We start from the raw sequence: 12,575 nt of genomic DNA, 5'->3' as shown, positions 1-12,575 counted from the left end.
GTGATTTCACACTCCCACAAAATATTGAGGCCTCTCCTTCCGGCTACTTATCCTGCTCTTACCTCTCTAGATCGACAACCCATTTGGCATAATCATTTAAAATGCATCAGGGGTCGTACTATATACTGGAAATCGTGGAGACTCAAAGGTTTACTCTGGATCTCTCAACTGGTTTCTAATTCTGTCCCTCTCTCTTTCTCAGACCTTCGCCAAATCTTTTCCTTACCCTCTTCTTGTAAAAGTCAATATGACTCACTTCTTCCTTCTCTCTCACAATATCTTCTTTCCTTATTGCCTAATATTTCTCAAAGATATTCTAATCTCTTTCCTTTACTATCCATTAACACATCTGCTTCTTCTCTTTACAAAAATTTATTTTTCTCCTCGGACAGATCTAAGGGGAAATCTGAGATGGCCTGGGAAAAGGATCTAGCAGAATGTTGGTCCATCCCATTTGGGATAAGTTATGGTTTAAAATTCATAAAACGTCTAGGGCAGCTAACACATCCCAAACTTTATTTTTTATTTACAAGCGCCTTGTCTTCACTCCTCTGACATTAGCCTTATTTTCTTCAGACCTCTCTTCAACTTGATGGTCTTGTAACAATGCCTCAGATGACTTAAAACATATGCTTTTTGAATGTCCTTCCTTTCCCATTTTTGGTTATCTGTCTGGTCCCAAATTAACAAGATTTCAATACCCGAATTCCTTTCCCTATCTCCAATATCTTTTTAGGCTCTTTATCACACGCTTGGCCACACCCTACTCCTTGTCCACCTTTACTAGATTTGCTAATTGCAATTGCCCTACACTTAATCACATCAAATTGGAAGCATGCTGAGAAAGTTACCTTTCGAGCTTGGTGGAATGCTGTTTGTTTTCGTCATAGATTGGATACTCGCAATGTTACCCCTATATCTCTGTGTATCAAAAGAGATCTCGTATGACTACCTTTATCCTACTACTTAACAGATGTAGCGTCAACTTCTTCTATGATAATTAATTCTGCGGATGATGTTAAAAAGCCTCCATGAACTCATGTTGTTTATCTATTTCTTTGTCAGCTTTATGTATTATGGTATTACTCCGTTCTCCTTTTCTTTCTCATGTACTCCACATTGATGTTTTTTGTCTTTATATTACATTTGATGATGTCTCTGTTGTTAACTTAGAAATATGATTCAGGTTGTAATTTCCCCTTTACTCCGCTCCGAGTTTCTTCCATCTCTCCCTTTCCTCCCCTCCCCATTTTTTTAGACATGGTTGTGACCTGTTTTGATACTGTACATTATTATGATTCCTTTATGAACTATCTCTTCTGACACTACTTTTTATGTATGGTATATTATTTATTTCAATAAATTTTAAACGTAAACAAATAGGGCTGCAGGGAGCCCATGCAGACCTCATATTCCTTACAGCTATTTCAACCTTTCTTGTGGGTGGTCATAAGTCGATGCTGGGTGGTGTTCTAGTGGTAGACCTTTCCCTCTCCCCAAGGACAAAGCATGTTGAGGCTTAGATTGATGCCTTGTGGAGATCTCACAGGATAGGCTGAATGTGCTGTTAACTTCTTTGGGCAAAGCCACGTGTTTGGTATACTATCAGGTGGGATCAGCTTTTGAGCAAGTAGTGGAGCAATAAAGCTGCTTTATGTAATCAGCTAATTGTTTCACAGAGATATGACAAGCTTTGGGGCTTCAAGTGTTGGTAAGCTTGTTCACTAGCTCCCAGAATTTCTTAAAATCTTTTACGTTGAGTCTAGCGTGTAGTTTTGCCCATTTTAGATCATTATTCATCCAGTTGTTTAACCATAGCGGCCTTCTATATGCTTGGCTGAATGTTCTTATTTTTTCTTGTGTTTCCTTTACCCCCCAAGTTCTGCACTTTAGGTTGAGGAGTGCTTTATTTAACTCTTTTTTAAGACCTTTTATTTTCTGGCTATCAACATGCCTCCCTGTCTCCTGTGCGGGTCTTCTTTCAGAGCCTTCTGCTAGGTTGTTTTAAAGCGATGTGATCAGGGAAGACTAACCTGTTAATAGTTCCTCTTACCTCTTGTCTTCATGAAATCTTTCTATTAAACCAGCACTTTGTTTATCTATTTGAGGGCTTTCCATTTGCCAATGTATTCTTTTTATTGAGGTAGATTCTTCTGGTAGACCCAACATCTTTGTTGTCTGGTGGATTCCTTTCATTATATTGCTCTTGCATGCAAATACTGCATGGTCACTTGTATTCTCAGGGTGATCTGAAATCCTTCAAAATCATGAAAGTGTTCTATTGAGGACCAGAAATAGTCCAATGTTTCAGATCTCAAGTTCGAGAAGTGAGCATAAGCTGCCAGATGATTGGATGTTACTCTGCCACTGATGCAATGCATTTCTAGGGCCTTCAGGGAGTTCACCAGATAGCCACCAAATTTATCCTGCCTCTGATCCTGAGAAGACGCTTGTGGAATACCGTAGTATTTGTCCTCTCATTCTTTCCATTCAACACAATTGTTGTTTACGAGTTTGTTTGAGATAAAACTCCTCCAATCAGTAGCTGGGTTGTGAGAAATTCAACTCGAAGATTTTCTAGGTGGCCTAGTAACGATTTCAGAGTCTCACTTTTCTGAGCCATCATTGGGTGTAGGTAGATATTTCTAATTATTAGAAGTGGATTCATGCGGTCACTTTTGCTTTTGAGTTGGTAGATTTTTACTAATAGGGCATCCCCTTTTCCTATCCAGAATACAGTGGAGTTTTCTGCCAGATCACTCTTTATTTGGATTGAGACCCCTCCACTAAGGCAACCACCACATGAGTGTAGGGCGGTTGATGCAAAGTTTACGTACTCTGGGAACACTTCTGGCTCCAGGTTTCCTGCAGGCGGATTATGTCAAATTTAGTGACTTCCCGGAGCTCTTTTAGTTTGTCGTCTTGCTCCAATAGGCCTCTCATTCCAAAAATAGATTTCTATCTCCTGCATGTTCAGGCTCTCTTTACTAGTCATGCGTTGATAAGAAGAAGTCATTTAAGCAACCACCCAACCAGGCCCAGTTGGTTTTGAGGGGGGAGAGGTATCCCCCACTTTGTTAATTTCGCGACCTTTGCAGACATGACTTTCTCCAATTTCTGCATGCTCTACTTCTTGTCAAAGGTGATCTTCCCCTTAGTACTTCCTTGGCCATTTTGGAGAGGACATATTTGAATCCATTTCATCATTTGTGCCTTTGGTGCTCCTCAGCCCTGATATGGTTTTAAAGCCTCTGGCATATTTTCTAGTGAACTGGCATGTGTTAGAAGCAGGGGGTGTTAAAAGGTGCGGGATATCTCCCAAGCAAGGTGTAATGCACGTTTATGCCCCACATAGATAGTTGCTTTCTGTGATTTATAAAACATGTGGCGAACTTCTCATCTTTGAATCCAATCTCACTTTGCTCATTCTTTTCACCATGGCCCGGAACTTGAAAGCTAAGGGGCAGCTTTGTGTTAACTGGCGCATCCCGAGGGATGCGCCAGTTAACGTGCGCCACAGTGTGCCACAGCTACGCCACCCATGGTGCGCCGCATTTATAATGCGGCGCACCATGGTGCAAAAACGGCACAGATGCGTGACGCATCTGTGCCGGAAATGTGGCGCATTGCTGGAGTTGCGTCGCAAGCGCGACACAGCTCCAGCAAGGCTCGGGGGTGCCCCATCTACACAATGCTGCATCAAGACCTACGCCTGCTTCAAGCAGGCGCAGGGTTTTGACGCAGCATTGGCCAGAAAGTGACTGAGTGAAATCTCATAGATTTCACTCAGCCACTTTCAGGGGGCGTTCCTGCGCGGGAACGCCCCCCCCTGCGCAGGAACGCCTCCTTATGGCGCAGGGCTTTACAACGTGACGCATCGCCTAGATGCGTCACGTTGTAAATAGGGCGCATTGTTTGCGCCGCAGTTGCGTCAAATAAAGTGACGCAATTGCGGCGCAAGTGCATCATAAATCTGCCCCTAAGCATTTAATATCCTTTGATCTCAAGCTTTCCAGACCTGGTAGTATGGCTGCTAGTGGTAGGGTATTTTGCCTATTCTAAATGTCCCTCTTTCCTTGAGAGATGTATTCAAGGTGTGATGTAATTATTTGAAGGCCCTTAGGAAGCACCTCAGTTGTTGTGCTCCTATCGGGCCCCTGTGATTCCTTGTGTTTGAAGTTTGTTTGGCACTATAGATGGAGCATCTGCATTCTTGTATAGCCCAGGTGTGGTACTGTTTGGTTTTTTCCCCTTGTGTCCTTGGTGTATCCCACTTTACCAGGCATTGTGTTAAGTGGCTCCCCATGATTATTGTTAACATTGATTTTCATTTGGGATTTTGTTGAAAGTAAGGGTGGTGATAGTTGGACTTGTGGTCTTTCATTAGGATGTAACTCTTTTTTGGGGATTGCTTTGGTGGTCTTTTCGAGTGTACTCTACTCGATGTCTATTGGCTGCTGCCAACTCCTCGTGCATCATTTTTTTCTTCAGCAGCTGTGGTTTTACATAGGGTGGAACGGGTTCGGTGTTGTCAATTTCCACGTCAGCTTCTTTTAATGGTTTTGCAGGGGGATCAAAAAATTCTCATGTTTGAATGCAAGGTTCCTTTCCAGAGGGTATTTATTTTTATTTTACATTGACGGTTTCAAGCCTTACAAGCCTTTTATTATTATTCTTCAGTTTTCGCAGGCATTTTTAGTTTTTCCAGGACTGTTGATACCAGTCGCTGCCTGCCTTCCCATTTTTGTTTGCTATGGGCACTGATATTTTCGTGCCAGCCAGCTGGTCTTGTATTGCCTGATTGAGGGTGGGGGACTGCTACTCCACCTTCGAGGCGGTAATGGAGGTATGCACTGAAGAGTCATTTACTGGCATTTTGCTCTGCATGCTTACTGCTGCTTGTCTGCCCGAGCTTGCTTTCACATCATGTATGATTATTTCCATTATCTCTGGTAAGGTCAGGGCACAAGTCGTAAAAAAATGTGACGTCACGAAAGGTGCCAGCTCCTCGTCGAAGAGAGGCCAAAGAGTTAAGTCCAGCTGTTTGACAGCGGGGATGGCGTCCCCCCGGTAAAATAAGTGGGGGGATGCCGTCCCCCCACGTGGTACCCCGACTCGAGCCCTGGGTAAGGTGGTAAGCTTTTCCACTATTGGGTCACACTGGTAATATATTGCTTTGTCCTAATTAATGTGTTTAAGCGGTTCAGTGCAATACACAAAAGACAACTGCCCACTATTCACATCCATGTGACACAGGTTTGGGGGTACCAAATGGTTAGGAGAAGTAAAAGCCAACATTCTACGTTCTTGTTTTGATTTCCTTCTACTTCACTATAGTACATCTTTTTGTGCATGGTTTGCACATGTATTTTTCATGGCAACTGCTGGCCTGTATTGATTTCTAGTACAATATTGGAATTAATTCTCCTATTTCTTTCAATTTTCTTTTCCTTTCCAGAATTTGAACTTTGATGTATATGTAATATGAGTTCAGGCAAACTAATAATTGTCCTGATGATGATCCCACAATGATAGTGGATCAAAACGTCATTCACTGAATCACTCTGATCTGCATGTCTATGTTTAATTGGTTCCTTGGTTGCAGTAGTGAGGTTGGAATATTAAGTGTGACACTGTTTTTTCATGTAATATCTTTTATCACAAATGTGCTGCCTGTGTAGAAAAAAAGGCCTTGTTGTTGCCATACTCACAAAAAATATACCTCCAATAGACGGCTTCAAGAAAATAATCACTTCAGGGAGATATTTTCTGCATGAATGAGTTCATTGCACGCAAAAATTCCACACACTTGTGTAATGATCGATGTCAGGAATTTCGTATAAAGCATATTTTGTGAATTACACACGTTTTCAGAGTAATTAATATTGCAGACAGACCTTTGTCTAGATGGAAAGAGCATAACGCCCAAAGTGACTGATTTCAAGATTTTTGAGAAGTTAAAGTAAAAACACCAATTTCTGGATCACCTTAATATGTGTAGCGAAATACATTAATGAGGGAACATGACATTTGGTGATGTTTTTAAATCAAAATTAAACTATGTGTCAGCAATGGGTAGAACCTCAAGACGGTCCCAAGTTCATATGTTCGACTGGAAATTACAACAGTTAGCAGTTAGGTCTGAGACAGAGCAACATACTGATAATAATAATGATATATTGAAAAAGTTATGGAACTGGATATAACAATACTTCCTGTGATTCTGTTACATCTAAGCCAATTGAGGATTACCTCTATTACCATAAATCACACCCGTGCCAGGTGTCAGTTTTAAGGGACTTTTCGTTCCAGGATGTCAACTCATGTAGCTTCTGTGTGATCTGCCAATATCATCTCCTTAAGTGCAGTCGCAGGAGGGGTTTTCAAATTAATATTTTTGATTTACATTGGTGTTTTTACAATATTTCTAGAGCAGCAAACAATGCTCTTTTATGGGGAAATCTGAATGTAGGAAACTTTAGTGTAATATTTTTGCAAACAACATGTAATGTCACAGATCGAAAAAATCGTGCCTCTGTTTTCAGAAGGGAGTATTAATATACTTTATGACGATCTATTACATAGGCACCTTATTACATTCAGATACGTTTAACAAATTTCCAAATTAGAATGCCATTATTCCACAAAAGTTTTACAAAACGTTAATTTAAATGACCGGAACGGTTCAGAAGAGGTGTAAATGAAGCTTTTGTGTCAGGTAAATCCGTAGGCCAGAGTGACTGCTAACCCTATAGCCAGAGCCCTGGGAAATCAGTATGCAATGGTAAGTTGGTCTACAGAGACACCTGATTATCCTGTTAACACTGGGCAAGTACTTCCGTCAGTTCATAGCCCAAAGGAAGTGGGCCAGATTTACGAAGTATTCATGCAATGCAATGCAGCACGCAAAGTTGCTGACTGTGTTGCGTGAAAGAGCAGAACAGTGCCATATACACTAAAATAACACACACACCATTGTGCTTTAACCCAAGGTTGCCTGCATTCTGTAAGGAATGATTTTTGTACTGGTAGGATGTCCTTCCAGAACAAAAACTTTCCTTTAGAATTTTCCTACTAGGTTTGCTTCTTGTACAATGCATAAAGCATGCAAAGTAGGAAAAAAAAGAGAAATTGAAACATATGCCTGTCTCGAGGAGGTGTAAGGTTTTGGTGCAAATCCCTCTTAATGAATCTTAGTAGATAGGGATTTGCCTCAAAACCCATAGGGGCATATTACCAAGCATGAGCGAAAAATATCGCTCAGCTTGGTTAGCGGCCGAAATTATATCGCTGAGCGTCGCCGTTTTTTATCGCTTAGGAGCCTTGATATTATCAAGGTTTATCTCCTAAGTGATAAAAATCGGCCGAAATGCATGAATATCGCTGTAAAGTCAGCGATATTCATGCATTATCGAGCAAATGCTCTTAGCCATGTTATCCACCTCCCATTGGATAACATGACTAAGAACTGCTCAGGGGCAGGTGTTATCTTTTGGAGATATTCGCGCTTAGCGCGAATATCTCCTAAAGTTGGTAATAGGAGATAGCGATGTTAGCGACTGTTTCCAGTCGCTAACATCTTGGCACGCCCACTTTGCATGTCATTAGTGATAAATATCACTGACATGCAAAGCGGGGCCCAAGATGGTCGCTATCTCCTACTAGCTGTCGCTAACTGGTGTTAGCGACAGCTAGGTAATAGGGAGATACAATGATCTCCGCTTTCTTGGTTTTTAAAGCCAAAAAAGCGGAGATAAACCTCCTTGATAATATGCCCCACAGATCGTTACATGGGAGTGCCCATGTACAACCCAAGTGTGTTCCCTTGACATAAAGGAAAACTTTGTGTTGCTATGAGAAACTTTCCAACGCAAATCCTGATTGGAGTTGGATAGCAAATTCCATTGTAACACTTCACATCGGGTTTGTAACCCAAACCCGGTGCAAAGTATTAGTAAGCCTCGGTCATGGTGTGTAGCTATAGACATCACAATTATCACAAGAGCAATAAAGATTCTAATGTCAAGCCAAGACTGTTTTGTTGCAAAGACAAAAAAGTTTTTATCTTAATTTAGAAATATGTTTACTGTAAAAATGGAAGTCAAATACTAAAAATGATTCATACTATAATGCTGAAGAAAAAGGGTAATATAAGGTTATAAGCAGAACGTATGGACATGCACAATATATAACTACATAACTTTCACACGCACTAGATGATTGCGAACAACAGAAAACTCCTGAAACAAGTACCAAGTTACTGGAAAAATGCACCTGTTCACAATAAAATCAGCAAAAACTAAAAGTTGTCATCACTACCAAATCTCAAACACAACTCTGTAAAAAGGAGAATCACAATTTTCTGACCAAAACTTTGTTACAAGAATTCAAACCTTGTTGATGAGACTCCTGAAGGTCATGAAAAACCAGCAGTTTGAAAGAAAGAGAACAAGGTGGCTCCCAAAATAAAGTGAAATAGGAAGGGCATGATTTAGAGTTAGGTGGAAAGAGTAATCAGCCACAAATATGAAAACGTACTCCCGCCGCCAAATTGACAGTCTCGCCCGATCATTTCGAGTCATGCAGACCGGCATGTTTCTGGCGAGAGTGCCTGACTGGCTTTGGTGGTAGAAACCCTACACTGACGGAGTTGGAACTGCCAGTGTAGGTGCATATGACCATCCGTCAAATTTGCTGTGGGTTTTCTGTGCTAAGGTTTTTCCCGTTCTGGACCGCCAGGACAACCCTGGTTAACCCAAATGGAACAATGATTAGAAATGATGCCCAGACACGTAGTAAATTCCCATTGTGCCAGGGTCATTAGTGCTTTGTTTTTCAAAAGCAAAGGTCCACTTTTAGAGTTCATCCTTGAAAAACAAAAGATTTTTGTGTGAAGCAGGGTGGCTGCTCGGCAAATATGCAGTACTTTCAGAGCAGCCACCATGGGGTTGACACCTATGAAGGCACAGAGATCTCCACAGGGTCGATTGACATCTCTAAATATGGTGGGCAGACCACCCGCCATAACCAAAATGCTGCCCTAACTCTGCAACTTTGTTTAGAAGTGCCCTTACAGGATGCCAAATGGGATATGTCATGACCTTGGGGCCGTAGAAGCTCTAAGAAGACAGAATGACATCTAAATCACTGGACCACATCGTGAAAGACCATAGGATATACAGGTCTCATAGTTAATCTAACATGCATGCCATAGGAAATTTGCCTTTTCAGCTTGGTAACTACAGGTTATTCTTTTATTGCTGAACACTATTTATGCTGCATTTTACTCCTGCTACCCAAACATAATGTGGTCTGTATTGTAATATAGTTAAATTGGTGAATTCTTAATTGACACATTTAGGACAGTAAGTCCTTCCTTAGTATATGGTGTAGAAGGTACATCCAGGGGGTATAAGTCAAATACCACTTGCGGACTGTAACACCTATTGTTCCATCCACCACAGTGGCAGTAGAAACATGTCTTCATGCTTAGACTGTGTAAGCTGACAGCTGCAGTGTAAACACTTCTCTGTGGCATGTCAAAATTACTTTTTTGACTGGCAAAAACCTCCCTTTTAAATATTATTAAGTCACTTCTGTGTATTAAGTCACTTCTATGTATGCCTCGTAGCACACAAGGAAGGGTGCATTGTATTAAATGTGGGTCAGATAGAACAACTGATATTGTCTACAGTGACAAAACCCTAACAGTTATTTATACTGATGAAGGCAAAGTTGCCCTACTTAGGAAATTAGAGTACTGATTAAAACTCTAATTATGCAACTCAGAAATGGGACAGCTAGAAAAATAATGTAACTGTTTTTAATAGTTATTAAAAAGTCAACATAGAAAGCATGCATATTTGCTATAGACATTCATTTCCAAAGTCACTTTATGCTGTAGAGGTTGTGGGGCTTTGGGAACCCTTCTTCATCTTTTGTGGAGGTGTCCTACATTGAGGAGATTCTGGGAGGATATAATGGTTGACTTGAATAGGCTCTTTGAAGTACAAATCCCAAAGGATCATGGGGTGATTCTCTTGGGCAAATCATTCCCATCTAGCAGATCAGCAGGGGCAAACAGCCAGAGATGACATTTGTGGCAGCAATAAAAGTGGCTCTTGGGGGCATGGAAACAACACACATACATTCTGCTTGGCTTTCTCTATGAGAACTTAGGCACTGCAAAACTAATGCTTTTAGTTGAGAATAACAACACTACATGGGAATGCTTTATAATGCTGCTGGTGTATGAATTTAGGGAACTCTCAGGGCAGAAATATTTCAAAGCATGTAAGACACATCCCAGAGTAAGATACACAAAAGCAGGTAAGCTGCAAATCCTCTGCAAAAGCATTGAACCACGAAAGTGCGGCAATGTAAATGCAACCAGTAGTAAGACTGAGAAGAAATAACCCTGTACAATACCTGTTGATCATATAACCTGACCATGGGAGGTTGTGGGAATGGTATTCAGGGGTATTCAGTTAATGTTTATGTTCTCTCTAAACCTACCATACCATTTTCCTTGCCAACCAGATGCTTGTAGGAGACGTTTAGTCATAAATGGATTTAAAAATTGAGCTAAACCTAAAAATCCCAATGTCTCTTTTTTAATAAATATTAAAGAAAAGTACCTTTTAAAAAGTTGCCCTTTGCCTGCCTGTATTGCCTGGATACTAATTCTAATTAAATCCTAAGTCTTTGTTCAGCCTGGGAAGAGATGTGAAGGAGGAAGGTAATTGCTGCCAGGTGCAGTCAATAGGCTAACTTGAATGGACAGAGAGTCATCTGGGCTCCTCTGAGCTCAATAGAATATGCAGGGTGGAGTCTGTGGGCATTCTGTTGATGCCACAGTCTCAAATCCTGCCTGACAGGTCTGTTAAGCCACACGTAAAACTTTGGCACAATTGATTCAGAGAGAACAGGATGCCAAGACATTTCTTGTGTATCCCTTGTCTGGTTGCTGAAGGAGCCCATGTTTGCCCTACCAGACTTCGATCTCTGGATTAGTATTGGGTACAGTTCCTGCTTCAAACTGATGTTTAGTGTTAGATGTAGGAGGATTTAGTGATTACCATAATGCACTCCTCTACAAACCCACAATCCTCAGAGCCCAAGGCTAGTGTGACCAAAGACGTTTGCCATCTTAGAAATGCCCTCACATGTGGCATTTTGACCAGCTTGCAGTAAGACAAACAAGAACTCCTGGTAAAGTGGGCAGGTTTTCCCCAAGGAACTTTTACTTCGTTAGGAAGTACCTAGTAGTCATTCCCATCCATTAACTAGTGTCACGCATTAATGAGTAAAACCAAGGCACCCCATCAGAACACTTTTCGTATCTTCAGAGGAACAGAAGAGCACTGGAACTGTTGTCTAAGACCAGCTAAGGAGGCTTAAACCTGCTCATCCTTGTACCCAGCACAAAGAAGTGGACTCCGAGGGTCAGTTGGCCGATATACTGTGTGGACAGGTAAAGCTACATTAGCCCTATACATACACTTCCCAGCTGACCATCGGCAACTGGAATGCGGACAGGAATTTGCTAATGACCTCTGCCTGGCACCTTGAGAGTCTCTAGGTGGACCCCTAGGGTCCGTGGGGGATGGGGGCGTAGAAGTGTATTACCACAGCAGTTTGACCACCAGGAAAAGGTTTGGAAACTTTCATAAACTTTTGCTTCAGACTCCAGAGCCGTGGGGAACTACTGTGAAAGGTTCCTGACCGGTATTTCCAGGGCGCCGGGTTGGATTTCAGATTCATACCCCTGAAAGGGTTTGCATCTCTGAAAAACATGATAAAGTCCCTTTCTCCTTTGGGACTTTAAATTATTTTCAAGCAATACCCTCGAAAGGTCCAGGACCTTTGAGGAACCAACTTGTGCCATGTATCCAGTGATCAGGTCGACTGCAGCAGCTACAATTTCTGATTTGTCCTGCAGGGGCACAGCTTTCTATTCCCCAAAAATATAAAGCTCCTTTTTTAGGATTAGGACTTTGAATTTTTCCCAAACTTTTTCACTTCCAGACTTTTACCACGACCAGTCTACTTGGTGTATTCAACCAGGGCTCTATTACTGTCAGCCTCAAATTGTGGTTAGGTACAGGTTTACCGCAACCATTGAATACCATTACTTATTGACCTTTTTGGCACTATTTTCACTTAAACCTTGAAAAATCCTTATCTTATGTTCCTCTTAATTGATTTTGGTTGTTTTGGTAGCATTTTGCTCATTCATTTCTTCTCTTTTGTCCAATTTGCTTTGGGATTTGTATTGGTTGGTATTTTGACTTATTAATAGTTTAGTACTACATAAATACTCTACACATGCCCTAAGATAAGCCTGGCCACTCCGTGCAATAGCACCCAGGGACTGTGCTCAGAGTTATTTAGTAACTTTACGGGAGCCTCCTTTACAAACGTCATGATTACTCCTTAAGGCAGTTGCTTACCCCAAATAAAGAACCGATTTCCTACAAATGCCAACCAGGTGCTAGAGCATAAAAGACACAGGAGGCTAAGTTGGCAATAAAACACAAATGGTGATGTAGGCAGAGAGTTTGCTTGCCATACAG

Source organism: Lissotriton vulgaris, chromosome 4_1 (assembly GCF_964263255.1).
Source record: "Lissotriton vulgaris chromosome 4_1, aLisVul1.2, whole genome shotgun sequence".
Classification (NCBI taxonomy): domain Eukaryota; kingdom Metazoa; phylum Chordata; class Amphibia; order Caudata; family Salamandridae; genus Lissotriton; species Lissotriton vulgaris.
Note: the sequence above shows the minus strand (reverse complement) of the source record.